The sequence below is a fragment of the Lithobates pipiens genome, unplaced genomic scaffold (assembly GCF_037356315.1).
Source record: "Lithobates pipiens isolate NorthernLeopardFrog02 unplaced genomic scaffold, aLitPip1_a1.2 Scaffold_19, whole genome shotgun sequence".
Classification (NCBI taxonomy): Eukaryota; Metazoa; Chordata; class Amphibia; order Anura; family Ranidae; genus Lithobates; species Lithobates pipiens.
This window is the reverse complement of record NW_027507764.1, coordinates 588,923,678-588,947,430: the sequence shown is the minus strand read 5'-3', so window position 1 is coordinate 588,947,430 and position 23,753 is coordinate 588,923,678. Positions and strand designations below refer to the sequence as shown.

At 47.7% G+C, this 23,753-nt stretch overlaps 1 long non-coding RNA gene across 1 annotated transcript in view; it reads left to right on the top strand.

Annotated features, from left to right (window-relative positions):
- The first annotated feature begins 250 nt into the window (after nucleotides 1-250).
- The window catches only part of LOC143997756 (uncharacterized), a 45,980-nt gene continuing 22,477 nt past the window's right edge, over nucleotides 251-23,753 (top strand). The window contains exon 1 of the long non-coding RNA XR_013277732.1: nucleotides 251-560. This is a non-coding gene — a long non-coding RNA (uncharacterized LOC143997756). The remainder of the gene's footprint in view (nucleotides 561-23,753) is intronic.

The window sequence follows — 23,753 nt, the reverse complement described above, 5'->3', positions numbered from 1 at the left end:
TCTGGGATTATGTATAAAATTACGACTTGACCCATAATTCTGCTGCCTAAAAATCCCATTTTTGGGGGAGTATCTTTGAGTTCTTCCTTATACTTCAGGGGTGAGCAGCACTCTCTAGCCTGTATAGGCGTGTGTCTTTCCCTTGCTAAATGAGCATTTTTTGCCCGGAGTTCAGCTTTAAATAACACATCCCTGCTTTGCCTCTTTTGCAAGGTAATTCACGGCGGAGTTCCTCTTTAGCGCGCCTGTTACGGGAAGAGATCCTTTAGGGGAGTGTCTCGCGTTCTCGTGTTCGGTACACGCTGTAATTATCATAACACACAAAGCAAACACAATATCTCTAAATGGCAGGTCTCTGTACAGGTAATACTATACGGGATTAACACAACCCCGAGCCGAGCGGCCGGGACACAAACACGGATATCAGAAAGCTGACGATGTCTTTCCTCCTTGTCTCCTCTCTAATGTGCCTCCATATGGCCGTCACGTTCTCCGCTCCGCTTCCTGACGCGGCTGGAGTTGTGGAGTCTCCGGATGGCACCATCGACAGCTGGGATCAGGTAAAGACACCCCGGAGTTATTCATCCCCCAGGTGAATGGGTTATTGTAGGCTTGGTTCACATCTACAGGTGCCAGCAAGCACAGGCAGGTTCCCGGGCGTTGCGTGTAGAGCAGCCTCTATGCATGAGAAACACGGAAAAGAAGTCCCCGACTCTTTACCGAATACGCTCCGCACCAAACCGCATGGTGCCGTGGCGCCGTCTGGCTTTGGAATGTGGAGAAACGTGCGCGCAGGGGCGGACTGACCATTCGGACACATGCCACTAAGGGGCCCCATCAGGGTTGCCAGCCTCAATAAAACCAGGGACAGTGTGTAAAAATCTGTGTTTGTTTTTGTTAATGCAAAGATTATAGCTGCCCCGCCTCTCCAGTACCTTTTTAGTATGTGTATGTGTATTCTGTGTGTGTATACTGTGTGTGTATGTATATTGTGTGTCTGTGTGTGTATACTGTGTGTGTATGTATATTGTGTGTCTGTGTGTGTATACTGTATGTGTGTGTGTGTGTGTGTGTGTGTGTGTGTGTATACTGTGTGTCTGTGTGTGTATACTGTATGTGTGTGTGTGTGTGTATACTGTGTGTGTATGTATATTGTGTGTCTGTGTGTGTATACTGTATGTGTGTGTGTGTGTGTGTGTGTGTGTATACTGTGTGTCTGTGTGTGTATACTGTATGTGTGTGTGTGTATACTGTGTGTCTGTGTGTGTATACTGTATGTGTGTGTGTGTATACTGTGTGTCTGTGTGTGTATACTGTATGTGTGTGTGTGTGTGTGTATACTGTGTGTGTATGTATATTGTGTGTCTGTGTGTGTATGTATATTATGTGTGTGTGTGTGTATACTGTACGTGTGTGTGTGTATACTCTGTGTTTGCGTATGTATATTATGTGTCTGTGTGTGTATACTGTATGTGTGTGTGTGTATACTGTGTGTCTGTGTGTGTATACTGTATGTGTGTGTGTGTGTGTGTATACTGTGTGTGTATGTATATTGTGTGTCTGTGTGTGTATGTATATTATGTGTCTGTGTGTGTATACTGTACGTGTGTGTGTGTATACTCTGTGTTTGCGTATGTATATTATGTGTCTGTGTGTGTATACTGTATGTGTGTGTGTATACTAGGGTTGCCACCTTTTCTTCAAGTCAAACCCGAACACTTTAGCGGAGCACGCCAATTTTTTTTTATAGTATAAACTTTATATATATTTTGCCATTAAATAACATTTCTAATCATATGAAGTTAATAACAAGAGTCCCCCTTTACATCAGAGTCCACAGAGTTCCCCCTTTACATCTGAACTTGCAGAGTTCCCTTTCACTGTAAGGGGGGACTCTGCAGACTCTGATGTAAGGGAGAACTCTGGGTACTCTAACATAAGCAATTCTCTGAGAACCCTGATTTAAGGGGGAACACTGAGAACTCTGATGCACGGAGAGGACTCTAATGTAAGGGAGAACACTGTGGCTTCTGGTGTAAAGGGGAACTCTGGTATAAGGGGTGCTCTGGGAACCCTGATTGTACTCATTCAGAGGCAGGAGAGAGAAGGGGGGAGACTTCAGTGACAGACAGGGATGGATGGTGAGCTCACTCACCCCTTGGCAGTCAGCACCTCTCATCCAGATGTATCCGAGGCTGCTGAATTGAAATTTCCGCCCCCAACTTTCCTTTTCTGAGGCACAGCACCGGGGATTGGTGTGTGGGCAGACACAGAGAAGTAGGGGTGTGAGGATGAGGTGCTGATCGAGCCCTCTCTCTTCTCCCATCTGTGTGTGTGTTTGGGGGTGGATTGTTAGTGCTGGCTTTGGGCAATGTGAAAGAGTGTAACAGACACTCTCAGCCTAGACAACTGAAGCCAGCAACCCTGCTGGGAAGCCATAGTCCAGTCTAAATAATGTGTCCGGGTTTCAGGCAGTCTGAAACCCGGACGCATGATTCCAAACCTGAACTGTCCGGGTGAATCCTGCACAGGTGGCAACCCTAGTGTATACTGTGTGTGTATGTATATTGTGTGTCTGTGTGTATACTGTATGTGTGTGTGTGTATACTGTGTGTGTATGTATATTGTGTGTCTGTGTGTGTGTATACTGTGTGTGTATGTATATTGTGTGTCTGTGTGTGTATACTGTGTGTGTATGTATATTTTGTGTCTGTGTGTGTGTGTACTGTGTGTGTATGTATATTGTGTGTCTGTGTGTGTATACTGTGTGTGTATGTATATTGTGTGTCTGTGTGTGTATACTGTGTGTGTATGTATATTTTGTGTGTGTGGGTGTGTGTGTGTGTATACTGTGTGTGTATGTATATTTTGTGTCTGTGTGTGTGTACTGTGTGTGTATGTATATTGTGTGTGTGTGTGTGTGTGTATACTGTGTGTGTATGTATATTTTGTGTCTGTGTGTATACTGTATGTGTGTGTGTGTATACTGTGTGTGTATGTATATTGTGTGTCTGTGTGTGTATACTGTGTGTATGTATATTTTGTGTCTGTGTGTATACTGTATGTGTGTGTGTGTATACTGTGTGTGTATGTATATTGTGTGTCTGTGTGTGTATACTGTGTGTGTATGTATATTATGTGTCTGTGTGTGTATACTGTATGTGTGTGTGTGTGTATACTGTGTGTGTGTGTGTGTGTGTGTGTGTGTATGTATATTATGTGTCTGTGTGTGTATACTGTATGTGTGTGTGTGTACTGTGTGTGTATGTATATTGTGTGTCTGTGTGTATACTGTATGTGTGTGTGTGTGTGTATACTGTGTGTGTATGTATATTGTGTGTCTGTGTGTGTGTATACTGTGTGTGTATGTATATTTTGTGTCTGTGTACTGTGTGTGTATATGTATATTTTGTGTCTGTGTGTGTATACTGTGTGGCCCCATAATCTATTGCCCAGGGGCCCCATAATCTTCTCCTATTGCCTGGGGGCCCCATAATCTCCTATTACCCAGGGGCCCCATAATCTTCTCCTATTGCCTGGGGGCCCCATAATCTCCTATTGCCCAGGGGCCCCATAATCTTCTCCTAATGCCTGGGGGCCCCATAATCTTCTCCTATTGCCTGGGGGCCCCATAAGTTGTGAGTCCACCCCTGCGTGCGCATTTTCAAATGCACGGGGGGTGCTGATAACAATTAATGGAACCAATGTGCATCTGCTAAGCGTGTTCCTCTACATGCCCAGTGTTGCGATAATGCGATAAAGTGGCCCTATCCTTACTGCAGAACATCGATTGTTTTCTACAGGACAGACCCTGTCTGGTTGAGTTGCACTGATAAAAGACGATCAGCAAGACGCCACCCCCCCCCCCCCCCCCCGTGTAGCACTGCAAAACACAAAGGAAGCCCTATGTGTGTATTGAGCAAATTTGGCTGCCTCTGTGTAACTGTAATGCTAACCCCTGCAGGAGCCTCTTGCTGATTTGGGTTCTCTGTTTTGCGCCTCGACTCCAAGAACAACCCTCAGCCCCTCTGGCACACCTCACTGAATGAAAGTCAATGCAAGCACACGCAAAAGTATTCACCCCCCCTGGCATTTTTCGTGTTTTGTTGCCTCACAACCTGGAATTAGCATGGATTGTTTGAGGATTTGTATCATGTAATTTACAGAACACCACAACTTTGAAGATTTTTTTTTTTTATTGTTGTGAAGGAAACAACAAATAGGACAAAATAACAGAAAAGGTCAATGTGCATAACTATTCACCCCCCTAAAGTCAATACTTTGTAGAGCCGCCTTTTGTGTCACTTTGGATAAGTCTCTATGAGTCTCGCCACATCTCACCACTGGGATTTTTGCCCATTTCTCCTTGCAAAACTGCTCCAGCTCCTTCAAGTTGGATGGTTTGCACTTGTGAACAGCAATATTTCAGTCTGACCACAGATTTTCTATTGGATTAAGGTCTGGGCTTTGACTAGGCCATTCCAACACATTTCCATGTTTCCCCTTAAACCACTCAAGTGTTGCTCTAGCAGTGTGTTTGGGGTCATTGTCCTGCTGGAAGGTGAACCTCCGTCCTAGCCTCAAATCACACACAGAGTAGTACAGATTTTGCACAAGAATATCCCTGTATTTATCACCATCCATCTTTCCCTCAACTCTGACCAGTTTCCCAGTCCCGACTGCTGAAAAACATCCCCACAGCATAATGCTGCCACCACCATGTTTCACGGTGGGGAATGTGTTCTTTGGGTGATGTGATGTGTTGGGTTTGCACCAGACATAGCGTTTTCTTTGATGGCCAAAAAGTTCAGTTTTAGTCTCATCAGACCAGATCACCTTCCTCCATACATCAGACCAGATCACCTTCCTCCATACATCAGACCAGATCACCTTCCTCCATACATCAGAGCAGATCACCTTCCTCCCTACATCAGACCAGATCACCTTCCTCCATACATCAGAGCAGATCACCTTCCTCCATACATCAGACCAGATCACCTTCCTCCATACATCAGACCAGATCACCTTCCTCCATACATCAGACCAGATCACCTTCCTCCATACATCAGACCAGATCACCTTCCTCCATACATCAGAGCAGATCACCTTCCTCCATACATCAGACCAGATCACCTTCCTCCATACATGAGAGCAGATCACCTTCCTCCATACATCAGACCAGATCACCTTCCTCCATACATCAGACCAGATCACCTTCCTCCATACATCAGAGCAGATCACCTTCCTCCATACATCAGACCAGATCACCTTCCTCCATACATCAGACCAGATCACCTTCCTCCATACATCAGACCAGATCACCTTCCTCCATACATCAGACCAGATCACCTTCCTCCATACATCAGAGCAGATCACCTTCCTCCATACATGAGAGCAGATCACCTTCCTCCATACATCAGACCAGATCACCTTCCTCCATACATCAGAGCAGATCACCTTCCTCCATACATCAGACCAGATCACCTTCCTCCATACATCAGAGCAGATCACCTTCCTCCATACATCAGACCAGATCACCTTCCTCCATACATGAGAGCAGATCACCTTCCTCCATACATCAGAGCAGATCACCTTCCTCCATACATCAGACCAGATCACCTTCCTCCATACATCAGACCAGATCACCTTCCTCCATACATCAGACCAGATCACCTTCCTCCATACATGAGAGCAGATCACCTTCCTCCATACATCAGACCAGATCACCTTCCTCCATACATCAGAGCAGATCACCTTCCTCCATACATCAGAGCAGATCACCTTCCTCCGTACATCAGACCAGAGCACCTTCCTCCGTACATCAGACCAGATCACCTTCCTCCATATATCAGACCAGAGCACCTTCCTCCATACATCAGAGCAGATCACCTTCCTCCATACATCAGAGCAGATCACCTTCCTCCATACATCAGACCAGAGCACCTTCCTCCATACATCAGAGCAGATCACCTTCCTCCATACATCAGAGCAGATCACCTTCCTCCATACATCAGAGCAGAGCACCTTCCTCCATACATCAGACCGGAGCACCTTCCTCCATACATCAGAGCAGATCACCTTCCTCCATACATCAGAGCAGATCACCTTCCTCCATACATCAGAGCAGATCACCTTCCTCCATACATCAGACCAGATCACCTTCCTCCATACATCAGACCAGATCACCTTCCTCCATACATGAGAGCAGATCACCTTCCTCCATACATCAGACCAGATCACCTTCCTCCATACATCAGACCAGATCACCTTCCACCATACATCAGACCAGATCACCTTCCACCATACATCAGACCAGATCATCTTCCACCATACATCAGACCAGAGCACCTTCCACCATACATCAGACCAGATCATCTTCCACCATACATCAGACCAGATCACCTTCCTCCATACATCAGACCAGAGCACCTTCCTCCATACATCAGAGCAGAGCACCTTCCTCCATACATCACACCAGATCACCTTCCTCCATACATGAGAGCAGATCACCTTCCTCCATACATCAGACCAGATCACCTTCCTCCATACATCAGACCAGATCACCTTCCTCCATACATCAGACCAGATCACCTTCCTCCATACATCAGACCAGATCACCTTCCACCATACATCAGACCAGATCACCTTCCTCCATACATCAGACCAGATCACCTTCCTCCATACATCAGAGCAGATCATCTTCCTCCATACATCAGAGCAGATCACCTTCCTCCATACATCAGACCAGATCACCTTCCTCCATACATCAGAGCAGATCACCTTCCTCCATACATCAGAGCAGATCACCTTCCTCCATACATCAGAGCAGATCACCTTCCTCCATACATCAGAGCAGATCACCTTCCTCCATACATCAGAGCAGATCACCTTCCTCCATACATCAGAGCAGATCACCTTCCTCCATACATCAGACCAGATCACCTTCCTCCATACATCAGAGCAGATCGCCTTCCTCCATACATCAGAGCAGATCGCCTTCCTCCATACATCAGACCAGATCACCTTCCTCCATACATCAGAGCAGATCACCTTCCTCCATACATCAGAGCAGATCACCTTCCTCCATACATCAGACCAGATCACCTTCCTCCATACATCAGACCAGAGCACCTTCCTCCATACATCAGACCAGATCATCTTCCTCCATACATCAGGGCAGATCACCTTCCTCCATACATCAGACCAGATCATCTTCCTCCATACATCAGAGCAGATCACCTTCCTCCATACATCAGAGCAGATCACCTTCCTCCATACATCAGAGCAGATCACCTTCCTCCATACATCAGAGCAGATCACCTTCCTCCATACATCAGAGCAGAGCACCTTCCTCCATACATCAGACCAGATCACCTTCCTCCATACATCAGACGAGATCACCTTCCTCCATACATCAGACCAGATCACCTTCCTCCATACATCAGAGCAGATCACCTTCCTCCATACATCAGAGCAGATCACCTTCCTCCATACATCAGAGCAGATCACCTTCCTCCATACATCAGACCAGAGCACCTTCCTCCATACATCAGAGCAGATCACCTTCCTCCATACATCAGACCAGATCACCTTACTCCATACATCAGACCAGATCACTTTCCTCCATACATCAGACCAGATCACCTTCCTCCATACATCAGAGCAGATCACCTTCCTCCATACATCAGACCAGAGCACCTTCCTCCATACATCAGAGCAGAGCACCTTCCTCCCTACATCAGACCAGATCACCTTCCTCCATACATCAGAACAGATCACCTTCCTCCATACATCAGAGCAGATCACCTTCCTACATACATCAGAGCAGATCACCTTCCTCCATACATCAGAGCAGATCACCTTCCTCCATACATCAGAGCAGATCACCTTCCTCCATACATCAGACCAGATCACCTTCCTCCATACATCAGAGCAGATCACCTTCCTCCATACATGAGACCAGATCACCTTGCTCCGTATATCAGAGCAGAGCACCTTCCTCCATACATCAGACCAGATCACCTTCCTCCGTACATCAGAGCAGATCGCCTTCCTCCGTACATCAGAGCAGATCACCTTCCTCCATACATCAGAGCAGATCACCTTCCTCCATACATCAGAGCAGATCACCTTCCTCCCTACATCAGACCAGATCACCTTCCTCCATACATCAGAGCAGATCGCCTTCCTCCGTACATCAGAGCAGATCACCTTCCTCCATACATCAGACCAGAGCACCTTCCTCCATACATCAGACCAGATCATCTTCCTCCATACATCAGGGCAGATCACCTTCCTCCATACATCAGACCAGATCATCTTCCTCCATACATCAGAGCAGATCACCTTCCTCCATACATCAGAGCAGATCACCTTCCTCCATACATCAGAGCAGATCACCTTCCTCCATACATCAGAGCAGATCACCTTCCTCCATACATCAGAGCAGAGCACCTTCCTCCATACATCAGACCAGATCACCTTCCTCCATACATCAGACGAGATCACCTTCCTCCATACATCAGACCAGATCACCTTCCTCCATACATCAGACCAGATCATCTTCCTCCATACATCAGAGCAGATCACCTTCCTCCATACATCAGAGCAGATCACCTTCCTCCATACATCAGAGCAGATCACCTTCCTCCATACATCAGAGCAGATCACCTTCCTCCATACATCAGAGCAGATCACCTTCCTCCATACATCAGAGCAGATCACCTTCCTCCATACATCAGACCAGATCACCTTCCTCCATACATGAGAGCAGATCACCTTCCTCCATACATCAGACCAGATCACCTTCCTCCATACATCAGACCAGATCACCTTCCTCCATACATCAGACCAGATCACCTTCCACCATACATCAGACCAGATCATCTTCCACCATACATCAGACCAGATCACCTTCCTCCATACATCAGACCAGATCACCTTCCTCCATACATCAGAGCAGATCACCTTCCTCCATACATCAGAGCAGATCACCTTCCTCCATACATCAGAGCAGATCACTTTCCTCCATACATCAGACCAGATCACCTTCCTCCATACATCAGAGCAGATCACCTTCCTCCATACATCAGAGCAGATCACCTTCCTCCATACATCAGAGCAGATCACCTTCCTCCATACATCACACCAGATCACCTCCCTCCATACATCACACCAGATCACCTTCCTCCATACATCAGAGCAGATCACCTTCCTCCATACATCAGAGAAGATCACCTTCCTCCATACATGAGAGCAGATCACCTTCCTCCATACATCAGACCAGATCACCTTCCTCCGTACATCAGACCAGATCACCTTCCACCATACATCAGACCAGATCACCTTCCACCATACATCAGACCAGATCATCTTCCACCATACATCAGACCAGATCACCTTCCTCCATACATCAGACCAGAGCACCTTCCACCATACATCAGACCAGATCATCTTCCACCATACATCAGACCAGATCACCTTCCTCCATACATCAGACCAGAGCACCTTCCTCCATACATCAGAGCAGAGCACCTTCCTCCATACATCACACCAGATCACCTTCCTCCATACATCAGAGCAGATCACCTTCCTCCATACATCAGAGCAGATCACCTTCCTCCATACATCACACCAGATCACCTTCCTCCATACATGAGAGCAGATCACCTTCCTCCATACATCAGACCAGATCACCTTCCTCCATACATCAGACCAGATCACCTTCCTCCATACATCAGACCAGATCACCTTCCTCCATGCATCAGACCAGATCACCTTCCTCCATACATCAGAGCAGATCACCTTCCTCCATACATCAGAGCAGATCATCTTCCTCCATACATCAGAGCAGATCACCTTCCTCCATACATCAGAGCAGATCACCTTCCTCCATACATCAGAGCAGATCACCTTCCTCCATACATCAGAGCAGATCACCTTCCTCCATACATCAGAGCAGATCACCTTCCTCCATACATCAGAGCAGATCACCTTCCTCCATACATCAGAGCAGATCACCTTCCTCCATACATCAGAGCAGATCACCTTCCTCCATACATCAGAGCAGATCACCTTCCTCCATACATCAGAGCAGATTACCTTCCTCCATACATCAGAGAAGATCACCTTCCTCCATACATCAGAGCAGATCACCTTCCTCCATACATCAGAGCAGATCACCTTCCTCCATACATCAGAGCAGAGCACCTTCCTCCCTACATCAGACCAGATCACCTTCCTCCATACATCAGAACAGATCACCTTCCTCCATACATCAGAGCAGATCACCTTCCTACATACATCAGAGCAGATCACCTTCCTCCATACATCAGAGCAGATCACCTTCCTCCATACATCAGAGCAGATCACCTTCCTCCATACATCAGACCAGATCACCTTCCTCCATACATCAGAGCAGATCACCTTCCTCCATACATGAGACCAGATCACCTTGCTCCGTATATCAGAGCAGAGCACCTTCCTCCATACATCAGACCAGATCACCTTCCTCCATACATCAGACCAGATCACCTTCCTCCATACATCAGACAAGATCACCTTCCTCCATACATCAGACCAGATCACCTTCCTCCATACATCAGAGCAGATCACCTTCCACCATACATCAGACCAGATCACCTTCCTCCATACATCAGACCAGATCACCTTCCTCCATACATCAGAGCAGATCGCCTTCCTCCGTACATCAGAGCAGATCGCCTTCCTCCGTACATCAGAGCAGATCACCTTCCTCCATACATCAGAGCAGATCACCTTCCTCCATACATCAGAGCAGATCACCTTCCTCCCTACATCAGACCAGATCACCTTCCTCCATACATCAGAGCAGATCGCCTTCCTCCGTACATCAGAGCAGATCACCTTCCTCCATACATCAGAGCAGATGACCTTCCTCCATACATCAGAGCAGATCACCTTCCTCCATACATCAGAGCAGATCACCTTCCTCCATACATCAGAGCAGATCACCTTCCTCCATACATCAGACCAGATCACCTTCCTCCATACATCAGAGCAGATCACCTTCCTCCATACATGAGACCAGATCACCTTCCTCCATACATCAGACCAGATCACCTTCCTCCATACATCAGACCAGATCACCTTCCTCCATACATCAGACCAGATCACCTTCCTCCATACATCAGACCAGATCACCTTACTCCATACATCAGACCAGATCACTTTCCTCCATACATCAGACCAGATCACCTTCCTCCATACATCAGAGCAGATCACCTTCCACCATACATCAGACCAGATCACCTTCCTCCATACATCAGACCAGATCACCTTCCTCCGTACATCAGAGCAGATCACCTTCCTCCATACATCAGACCAGATCACCTTCCTCCATACATCAGACCAGATCACCTTCCTCCATACATCAGACCAGATCACCTTCCTCCATACATCAGAGCAGATCACCTTCCTCCATACATGAGAGCAGATCACCTTCCTCCATACATCAGACCAGATCACCTTCCTCCATACATCAGAGCAGATCACCTTCCTCCATACATCAGACCAGATCACCTTCCTCCATACATCAGAGCAGATCACCTTCCTCCATACATCAGACCAGATCACCTTCCTCCATACATGAGAGCAGATCACCTTCCTCCATACATCAGAGCAGATCACCTTCCTCCATACATCAGACCAGATCACCTTCCTCCATACATCAGACCAGATCACCTTCCTCCATACATCAGACCAGATCACCTTCCTCCATACATGAGAGCAGATCACCTTCCTCCATACATCAGACCAGATCACCTTCCTCCATACATCAGAGCAGATCACCTTCCTCCATACATCAGAGCAGATCACCTTCCTCCGTACATCAGACCAGAGCACCTTCCTCCGTACATCAGACCAGATCACCTTCCTCCATATATCAGACCAGAGCACCTTCCTCCATACATCAGAGCAGATCACCTTCCTCCATACATCAGAGCAGATCACCTTCCTCCATACATCAGACCAGAGCACCTTCCTCCATACATCAGAGCAGATCACCTTCCTCCATACATCAGAGCAGATCACCTTCCTCCATACATCAGAGCAGAGCACCTTCCTCCATACATCAGACCGGAGCACCTTCCTCCATACATCAGAGCAGATCACCTTCCTCCATACATCAGAGCAGATCACCTTCCTCCATACATCAGAGCAGATCACCTTCCTCCATACATCAGACCAGATCACCTTCCTCCATACATCAGACCAGATCACCTTCCTCCATACATGAGAGCAGATCACCTTCCTCCATACATCAGACCAGATCACCTTCCTCCATACATCAGACCAGATCACCTTCCACCATACATCAGACCAGATCACCTTCCACCATACATCAGACCAGATCATCTTCCACCATACATCAGACCAGAGCACCTTCCACCATACATCAGACCAGATCATCTTCCACCATACATCAGACCAGATCACCTTCCTCCATACATCAGACCAGAGCACCTTCCTCCATACATCAGAGCAGAGCACCTTCCTCCATACATCACACCAGATCACCTTCCTCCATACATGAGAGCAGATCACCTTCCTCCATACATCAGACCAGATCACCTTCCTCCATACATCAGACCAGATCACCTTCCTCCATACATCAGACCAGATCACCTTCCTCCATACATCAGACCAGATCACCTTCCACCATACATCAGACCAGATCACCTTCCTCCATACATCAGACCAGATCACCTTCCTCCATACATCAGAGCAGATCATCTTCCTCCATACATCAGAGCAGATCACCTTCCTCCATACATCAGACCAGATCACCTTCCTCCATACATCAGAGCAGATCACCTTCCTCCATACATCAGAGCAGATCACCTTCCTCCATACATCAGAGCAGATCACCTTCCTCCATACATAAGACCAGATCACCTTCCTCCATACATCAGAGCAGATCACCTTCCTCCATACATCAGAGCAGATCGCCTTCCTCCATACATCAGAGCAGATCACCTTCCTCCTTACATCAGAACAGATCACCTTCCCCCATACATCAGAGCAGAGCACCTTCCTCCATACATCAGACCAGATCACCTTCCTCCGTACATCAGAGCAGATCGCCTTCCTCCGTACATCAGAGCAGATCACCTTCCTCCATACATCAGAGCAGATCGCCTTCCTCCATACATCAGAGCAGATCACCTTCCTCCTTACATCAGAACAGATCACCTTCCCCCATACATCAGAGCAGAGCACCTTCCTCCATACATCAGACCAGATCACCTTCCTCCGTACATCAGAGCAGATCGCCTTCCTCCGTACATCAGAGCAGATCACCTTCCTCCATACATCAGAGCAGATCACCTTCCTCCGTACATCAGAGCAGATCACCTTCCTCCATACATCAGAGCAGAGCACCTTCCTCCATACATCAGACCAGATCACCTTCCTCCATACATCAGACGAGATCACCTTCCTCCATACATCAGACCAGATCACCTTCCTCCATACATCAGAGCAGATCACCTTCCTCCATACATCAGAGCAGATCACCTTCCTCCATACATCAGAGCAGATCACCTTCCTCCATACATCAGACCAGAGCACCTTCCTCCATACATCAGAGCAGATCACCTTCCTCCATACATCAGACCAGATCACCTTACTCCATACATCAGACCAGATCACTTTCCTCCATACATCAGACCAGATCACCTTCCTCCATACATCAGAGCAGATCACCTTCCTCCATACATCAGACCAGAGCACCTTCCTCCATACATCAGAGCAGAGCACCTTCCTCCCTACATCAGACCAGATCACCTTCCTCCATACATCAGAACAGATCACCTTCCTCCATACATCAGAGCAGATCACCTTCCTACATACATCAGAGCAGATCACCTTCCTCCATACATCAGAGCAGATCACCTTCCTCCATACATCAGAGCAGATCACCTTCCTCCATACATCAGACCAGATCACCTTCCTCCATACATCAGAGCAGATCACCTTCCTCCATACATGAGACCAGATCACCTTGCTCCGTATATCAGAGCAGAGCACCTTCCTCCATACATCAGACCAGATCACCTTCCTCCATACATCAGACCAGATCACCTTCCTCCATACATCAGACAAGATCACCTTCCTCCATACATCAGACCAGATCACCTTCCTCCATACATCAGAGCAGATCACCTTCCACCATACATCAGACCAGATCACCTTCCTCCATACATCAGACCAGATCACCTTCCTCCATACATCAGAGCAGATCGCCTTCCTCCGTACATCAGAGCAGATCGCCTTCCTCCGTACATCAGAGCAGATCACCTTCCTCCATACATCAGAGCAGATCACCTTCCTCCATACATCAGAGCAGATCACCTTCCTCCCTACATCAGAGCAGATGACCTTCCTCCATACATCAGAGCAGATCGCCTTCCTCCGTACATCAGAGCAGATCACCTTCCTCCATACATCAGAGCAGATGACCTTCCTCCATACATCAGAGCAGATCACCTTCCTCCATACATCAGAGCAGATCACCTTCCTCCATACATCAGAGCAGATCACCTTCCTCCATACATCAGACCAGATCACCTTCCTCCATACATCAGAGCAGATCACCTTCCTCCATACATGAGACCAGATCACCTTCCTCCATACATCAGACCAGATCACCTTCCTCCATACATCAGACCAGATCACCTTCCTCCATACATCAGACCAGATCACCTTCCTCCATACATCAGACCAGATCACCTTACTCCATACATCAGACCAGATCACTTTCCTCCATACATCAGACCAGATCACCTTCCTCCATACATCAGAGCAGATCACCTTCCACCATACATCAGACCAGATCACCTTCCTCCATACATCAGACCAGATCACCTTCCTCCGTACATCAGAGCAGATCGCCTTCCTCCGTACATCAGAGCAGATCACCTTCCTCCATACATCAGAGCAGATCACCTTCCTCCATACATCAGAGCAGATCACCTTCCTCCCTACATCAGACCAGATCACCTTCCTCCATACATCAGAGCAGATCGCCTTCCTCCGTACATCAGAGCAGATCACCTTCCTCCATACATCAGAGCAGATCACCTTCCTCCGTACATCAGAGCAGATCACCTTCCTCCATACATCAGAGCAGATCACCTTCCTCCATACATCAGACCAGATCACCTTCCTCCATACATCAGAGCAGATCACCTTCCTCCATACATGAGACCAGATCACCTTCCTCCATACATCAGAGCAGATCACCTTCCTCCATACATCAGAGCAGATCACCTTCCTCCATACATCAGACCAGATCACCTTCCTCCATACATCAGAGCAGATCCCCTTCCTCCATACATCAGACCAGATCACCTTTCTCCATACATCAGAGCAGATCACCTTCCTCCATACATCAGACCAGATCATCTTCCTCCATACATCAGAGCAGATCACCTTCCTCCATACATCAGAGCAGATCACCTTCCTCCATACATCAGAGCAGATCACCTTCCTCCATACATCAGAGCAGATCACCTTCCTCCATACATCAGAGCAGATCACCTTCCTCCATACATCAGAGCAGATCACCTTCCTCCATACATCAGACCAGATCACCTTCCTCCATACATGAGAGCAGATCACCTTCCTCCATACATCAGACCAGATCACCTTCCTCCATACATCAGACCAGATCACCTTCCTCCATACATCAGACCAGATCACCTTCCACCATACATCAGACCAGATCATCTTCCACCATACATCAGACCAGATCACCTTCCTCCATACATCAGACCAGATCACCTTCCTCCATACATCAGAGCAGATCACCTTCCTCCATACATCAGAGCAGATCACCTTCCTCCATACATCAGAGCAGATCACTTTCCTCCATACATCAGACCAGATCACCTTCCTCCATACATCAGAGCAGATCACCTTCCTCCATACATCAGAGCAGATCACCTTCCTCCATACATCAGAGCAGATCACCTTCCTCCATACATCACACCAGATCACCTCCCTCCATACATCACACCAGATCACCTTCCTCCATACATCAGAGCAGATCACCTTCCTCCATACATCAGAGAAGATCACCTTCCTCCATACATGAGAGCAGATCACCTTCCTCCATACATCAGACCAGATCACCTTCCTCCGTACATCAGACCAGATCACCTTCCACCATACATCAGACCAGATCACCTTCCACCATACATCAGACCAGATCATCTTCCACCATACATCAGACCAGATCACCTTCCTCCATACATCAGACCAGAGCACCTTCCACCATACATCAGACCAGATCATCTTCCACCATACATCAGACCAGATCACCTTCCTCCATACATCAGACCAGAGCACCTTCCTCCATACATCAGAGCAGAGCACCTTCCTCCATACATCACACCAGATCACCTTCCTCCATACATCAGAGCAGATCACCTTCCTCCATACATCAGAGCAGATCACCTTCCTCCATACATCACACCAGATCACCTTCCTCCATACATGAGAGCAGATCACCTTCCTCCATACATCAGACCAGATCACCTTCCTCCATACATCAGACCAGATCACCTTCCTCCATACATCAGACCAGATCACCTTCCTCCATGCATCAGACCAGATCACCTTCCTCCATACATCAGAGCAGATCACCTTCCTCCATACATCAGAGCAGATCATCTTCCTCCATACATCAGAGCAGATCACCTTCCTCCATACATCAGAGCAGATCACCTTCCTCCATACATCAGAGCAGATCACCTTCCTCCATACATCAGAGCAGATCACCTTCCTCCATACATCAGAGCAGATCACCTTCCTCCATACATCAGAGCAGATCACCTTCCTCCATACATCAGAGCAGATCACCTTCCTCCATACATCAGAGCAGATCACCTTCCTCCATACATCAGAGCAGATCACCTTCCTCCATACATCAGAGCAGATTACCTTCCTCCATACATCAGAGAAGATCACCTTCCTCCATACATCAGAGCAGATCACCTTCCTCCATACATCAGAGCAGATCACCTTCCTCCATACATCAGAGCAGAGCACCTTCCTCCCTACATCAGACCAGATCACCTTCCTCCATACATCAGAACAGATCACCTTCCTCCATACATCAGAGCAGATCACCTTCCTACATACATCAGAGCAGATCACCTTCCTCCATACATCAGAGCAGATCACCTTCCTCCATACATCAGAGCAGATCACCTTCCTCCATACATCAGACCAGATCACCTTCCTCCATACATCAGAGCAGATCACCTTCCTCCATACATGAGACCAGATCACCTTGCTCCGTATATCAGAGCAGAGCACCTTCCTCCATACATCAGACCAGATCACCTTCCTCCATACATCAGACCAGATCACCTTCCTCCATACATCAGACAAGATCACCTTCCTCCATACATCAGACCAGATCACCTTCCTCCATACATCAGAGCAGATCACCTTCCACCATACATCAGACCAGATCACCTTCCTCCATACATCAGACCAGATCACCTTCCTCCATACATCAGAGCAGATCGCCTTCCTCCGTACATCAGAGCAGATCGCCTTCCTCCGTACATCAGAGCAGATCACCTTCCTCCATACATCAGAGCAGATCACCTTCCTCCATACATCAGAGCAGATCACCTTCCTCCCTACATCAGACCAGATCACCTTCCTCCATACATCAGAGCAGATCGCCTTCCTCCGTACATCAGAGCAGATCACCTTCCTCCATACATCAGAGCAGATGACCTTCCTCCATACATCAGAGCAGATCACCTTCCTCCATACATCAGAGCAGATCACCTTCCTCCATACATCAGAGCAGATCACCTTCCTCCATACATCAGACCAGATCACCTTCCTCCATACATCAGAGCAGATCACCTTCCTCCATACATGAGACCAGATCACCTTCCTCCATACATCAGACCAGATCACCTTCCTCCATACATCAGACCAGATCACCTTCCTCCATACATCAGACCAGATCACCTTCCTCCATACATCAGACCAGATCACCTTACTCCATACATCAGACCAGATCACTTTCCTCCATACATCAGACCAGATCACCTTCCTCCATACATCAGAGCAGATCACCTTCCACCATACATCAGACCAGATCACCTTCCTCCATACATCAGACCAGATCACCTTCCTCCGTACATCAGAGCAGATCGCCTTCCTCCGTACATCAGAGCAGATCACCTTCCTCCATACATCAGAGCAGATCACCTTCCTCCATACATCAGAGCAGATCACCTTCCTCCCTACATCAGACCAGATCACCTTCCTCCATACATCAGAGCAGATCGCCTTCCTCCGTACATCAGAGCAGATCACCTTCCTCCATACATCAGAGCAGATCACCTTCCTCCGTACATCAGAGCAGATCACCTTCCTCCATACATCAGAGCAGATCACCTTCCTCCATACATCAGACCAGATCACCTTCCTCCATACATCAGAGCAGATCACCTTCCTCCATACATGAGACCAGATCACCTTCCTCCATACATCAGAGCAGATCACCTTCCTCCATACATCAGAGCAGATCACCTTCCTCCATACATCAGACCAGATCACCTTCCTCCATACATCAGAGCAGATCCCCTTCCTCCATACATCAGACCAGATCACCTTTCTCCATACATCAGAGCAGATCACCTTCCTCCATACATCAGACCAGATCATCTTCCTCCATACATCAGAGCAGATCACCTTCCTCCATACATCAGAGCAGATCACCTTCCTCCATACATCAGAGCAGATCACCTTCCTCCATACATCAGAGCAGATCACCTTCCTCCATACATCAGAGCAGATCACCTTCCTCCATACATCAGAGCAGATCACCTTCCTCCATACATCAGACCAGATCACCTTCCTCCATACATGAGAGCAGATCACCTTCCTCCATACATCAGACCAGATCACCTTCCTCCATACATCAGACCAGATCACCTTCCTCCATACATCAGACCAGATCACCTTCCACCATACATCAGACCAGATCATCTTCCACCATACATCAGACCAGATCACCTTCCTCCATACATCAGACCAGATCACCTTCCTCCATACATCAGAGCAGATCACCTTCCTCCATACATCAGAGCAGATCACCTTCCTCCATACATCAGAGCAGATCACCTTCCTCCATACATCAGACCAGATCACCTTCCTCCATACATCAGAGCAGATCACCTTCCTCCATACATCAGAGCAGATCACCTTCCTCCATACATCAGAGCAGATCACCTTCCTCCATACATCACACCAGATCACCTCCCTCCATACATCACACCAGATCACCTTCCTCCATACATCAGAGCAGATCACCTTCCTCCATACATCAGAGAAGATCACCTTCCTCCATACATGAGAGCAGATCACCTTCCTCCATACATCAGACCAGATCACCTTCCTCCGTACATCAGACCAGATCACCTTCCACCATACATCAGACCAGATCACCTTCCACCATACATCAGACCAGATCATCTTCCACCATACATCAGACCAGATCACCTTCCTCCATACATCAGACCAGAGCACCTTCCACCATACATCAGACCAGATCATCTTCCACCATACATCAGACCAGATCACCTTCCTCCATACATCAGACCAGAGCACCTTCCTCCATACATCAGAGCAGAGCACCTTCCTCCATACATCACACCAGATCACCTTCCTCCATACATCAGAGCAGATCACCTTCCTCCATACATCAGAGCAGATCACCTTCCTCCATACATCACACCAGATCACCTTCCTCCATACATGAGAGCAGATCACCTTCCTCCATACATCAGACCAGATCACCTTCCTCCATACATCAGACCAGATCACCTTCCTCCATACATCAGACCAGATCACCTTCCTCCATGCATCAGACCAGATCACCTTCCTCCATACATCAGAGCAGATCACCTTCCTCCATACATCAGAGCAGATCATCTTCCTCCATACATCAGAGCAGATCACCTTCCTCCATACATCAGAGCAGATCACCTTCCTCCATACATCAGAGCAGATCACCTTCCTCCATACATCAGAGCAGATCACCTTCCTCCATACATCAGAGCAGATCACCTTCCTCCATACATCAGAGCAGATCACCTTCCTCCATACATCAGAGCAGATCACCTTCCTCCATACATCAGAGCAGATCACCTTCCTCCATACATCAGAGCAGATCACCTTCCTCCATACATCAGAGCAGATCACCTTCCTCCATACATCAGAGCAGATTACCTTCCTCCATACATCAGAGAAGATCACCTTCCTCCATACATCAGAGCAGATCACCTTCCTCCATACATCAGAGCAGATCACCTTCCTCCATACATCAGACCAGATCACCTTTCTCCATACATCAGAGCAGATCACCTTCCTCCATACATCAGAGCAGATCACCTTCCTCCATACATCAGAGCAGATCACCTTCCTCCATACATCAGAGCAGATCACCTTCCTCCATACATCAGAGCAGATCACCTTCCTCCATACATCAGAGCAGATCACCTTCCTCCATACATCAGACCAGATCACCTTCCTCCATACATCAGACCAGAGCACCTTCCTCCATACATCAGAGCAGATCACCTTCCTCCATACATCAGACCAGATCACCTTACTCCATACATCAGACCAGAGCACCTTCCTCCATACATCAGAGCAGATCACCTTCCTCCATACATCAGAGCAGATCACCTTCCTCCATACATCAGACCAGAGCACCTTCCTCCATACATCAGAGCAGAGCACCTTCCTCCCTACATCAGACCAGATCACCTTCCTCCATACATCAGAACAGATCACCTTCCTCCATACATCAGAGCAGATCACCTTCCTACATACATCAGAGCAGATCACCTTCCTCCATACATCAGACCAGATCACCTCCCTCCATACATCAGAGCAGATCACCTTCCTCCATACATCAGAGCAGATCACCTTCCTCCATACATCAGAGAAGATCACCTTCCTCCATACATCAGAGCAGATCACCTTGCTCCGTATATCAGAGCAGAGCACCTTCCTCCATACATCAGACCAGATCACCTTCCTCCATACATCAGACCAGATCACCTTCCTCCATACATCAGACAAGATCACCTTCCTCCATAGATCAGAGCAGATCACCTTCCACCATACATCAGACCAGATCACCTTCCTCCATACATCAGACCAGATCACCTTCCTCCATACATCAGACCAGATCACCTTCCTCCATACATCAGAGCAGATCACCTTCCACCATACATCAGACCAGATCACCTTCCACCATACATCAGACCAGATCATCTTCCACCATACATCAGACCAGATCACCTTGCTCCATACATCAGACCAGATCACCTTCCTCCATACATCAGACCAGATCACCTTCCTCCATACATCAGAGCAGATCACCTTCCTCCATACATCAGACCAGATCATCTTCCACCATACATCAGACCAGATCACCTTCCTCCATACATCAGACCAGAGCACCTTCCTCCATACATCAGAGCAGAGCACCTTCCTCCATACATCACACCAGATCACCTTCCTCCATACATCAGAGCAGATCACCTTCCTCCATACATCAGAGCAGATCACCTTCCTCCATACATCACACCAGATCACCTTCCTCCATACTTGAGAGCAGATCACCTTCCTCCATACATCAGACCAGATCACCTTCCTCCATACATCAGACCAGATCACCTTCCTCCATACATCAGACCAGATCACCTTCCTCCATACATCAGACCAGATCACCTTCCACCATACATCAGACCAGATCACCTTCCTCCATACATCAGACCAGATCACTTTCCTCCATACATCAGAGCAGATCATCTTCCTCCATACATCAGAGCAGATCACCTTCCTCCATACATCAGACCAGATCACCTTCCTCCATACATCAGAGCAGATCACCTTCCTCCATACATCAGAGCAGATCACCTTCCTCCATACATCAGAGCAGATCACCTTCCTCCATACATCAGAGCAGATCACCTTCCTCCATACATCAGACCAGATCACCTTCCTCCATACATCAGAGCAGATCACCTTCCTCCATACATCAGAGCAGATCACCTTCTTCCATACATCAGAGCAGATCACCTTCCTCCATACATCAGAGCAGATCACCTTCCTCCCTACATCAGACCAGATCACCTTCCTCCATACATCAGAACAGATCACCTTCCTCCATACATCAGAGCAGATCACCTTCCTACATACATCAGAGCAGATCACCTTCCTCCATACATCAGACCAGATCACCTCCCTCCATACATCAGAGCAGATCACCTTCCTCCATACATCAGAGCAGATCACCTTCCTCCATACATCAGAGAAGATCACCTTTCTCCATACATCAGAGCAGATCACCTTGCTCCGTATATCAGAGCAGAGCACCTTCCTCCATACATCAGACCAGATCACCTTCCTCCATACATCAGACCAGATCACCTTCCTCCATACATCACACCAGAGCACCTTCCTCCATACATCAGACCAGATCACCTTCCTCCATACATCAGACCAGATCACCTTCCTCCATACATCAGAGCAGATCACCTTCCACCATACATCAGACCAGATCACCTTCCTCCATACATCAGACCAGATCACCTTCCTCCATACATCAGAGCAGATCGCCTTCCTCCCTACATCAGACCAGATCACCTTCCTCCATACATCAGAGCAGATCGCCTTCCTCCATACATCAGACCAGATCACCTTCCTCCGTACATCAGAGCAGATCACCTTCCTCCATACATCAGACCAGATCACCTTCCTCCATACATCAGAGCAGATCACCTTCCACCATACATCAGACCAGATCGCCTTCCTCCATACATCAGACCAGATCACCTTCCTCCATACATCAGAGCAGATCGCCTTCCTCCCTACATCAGACCAGATCACCTTCCTCCATACATCAGAGCAGATCGCCTTCCTCCATACATCAGACCAGATCACCTTCCTCCATACATGAGACCAGATCACCTTCCTCCATACATCAGACCAGATCACCTTCCTCCATACATCAGAGCAGATCACCTTCCTCCATACATCAGACCAGATCATCTTCCACCATACATCAGACCAGATCACCTTCCTCCATACATCAGACCAGATCACCTTCCTCCATACATCACACCAGATCACCTTCCTCCATACTTGAGAGCAGATCACCTTCCTCCATACATCAGAGCAGAGCACCTTCCTCCATACATCACACCAGATCACCTTCCTCCATACATCAAACCAGATCACCTTCCACCATACATCAGACCAGATCACCTTCCTCCATACATCAGACCAGATCACCTTCCACCATACATCAGACCAGATCACCTTCCTCCATACATCAGACCAGATCACTTTCCTCCATACATCAGAGCAGATCATCTTCCTCCATACATCAGAGCAGATCACCTTCCTCCATACATCAGACCAGATCACCTTCCTCCATACATCAGAGCAGATGACCTTCCTCCATACATCAGAGCAGATCACCTTCCTCCATACATCAGAGCAGATCACCTTCCTCCATACATCAGAGCAGATCACCTTCCTCCATACATCAGACCAGATCACCTTCCTCCATACATCAGAGCAGATCACCTTCCTCCATACATCAGAGCAGATCACCTTCCTCCATACATCAGAGCAGATCACCTTCCTCCATACATCAG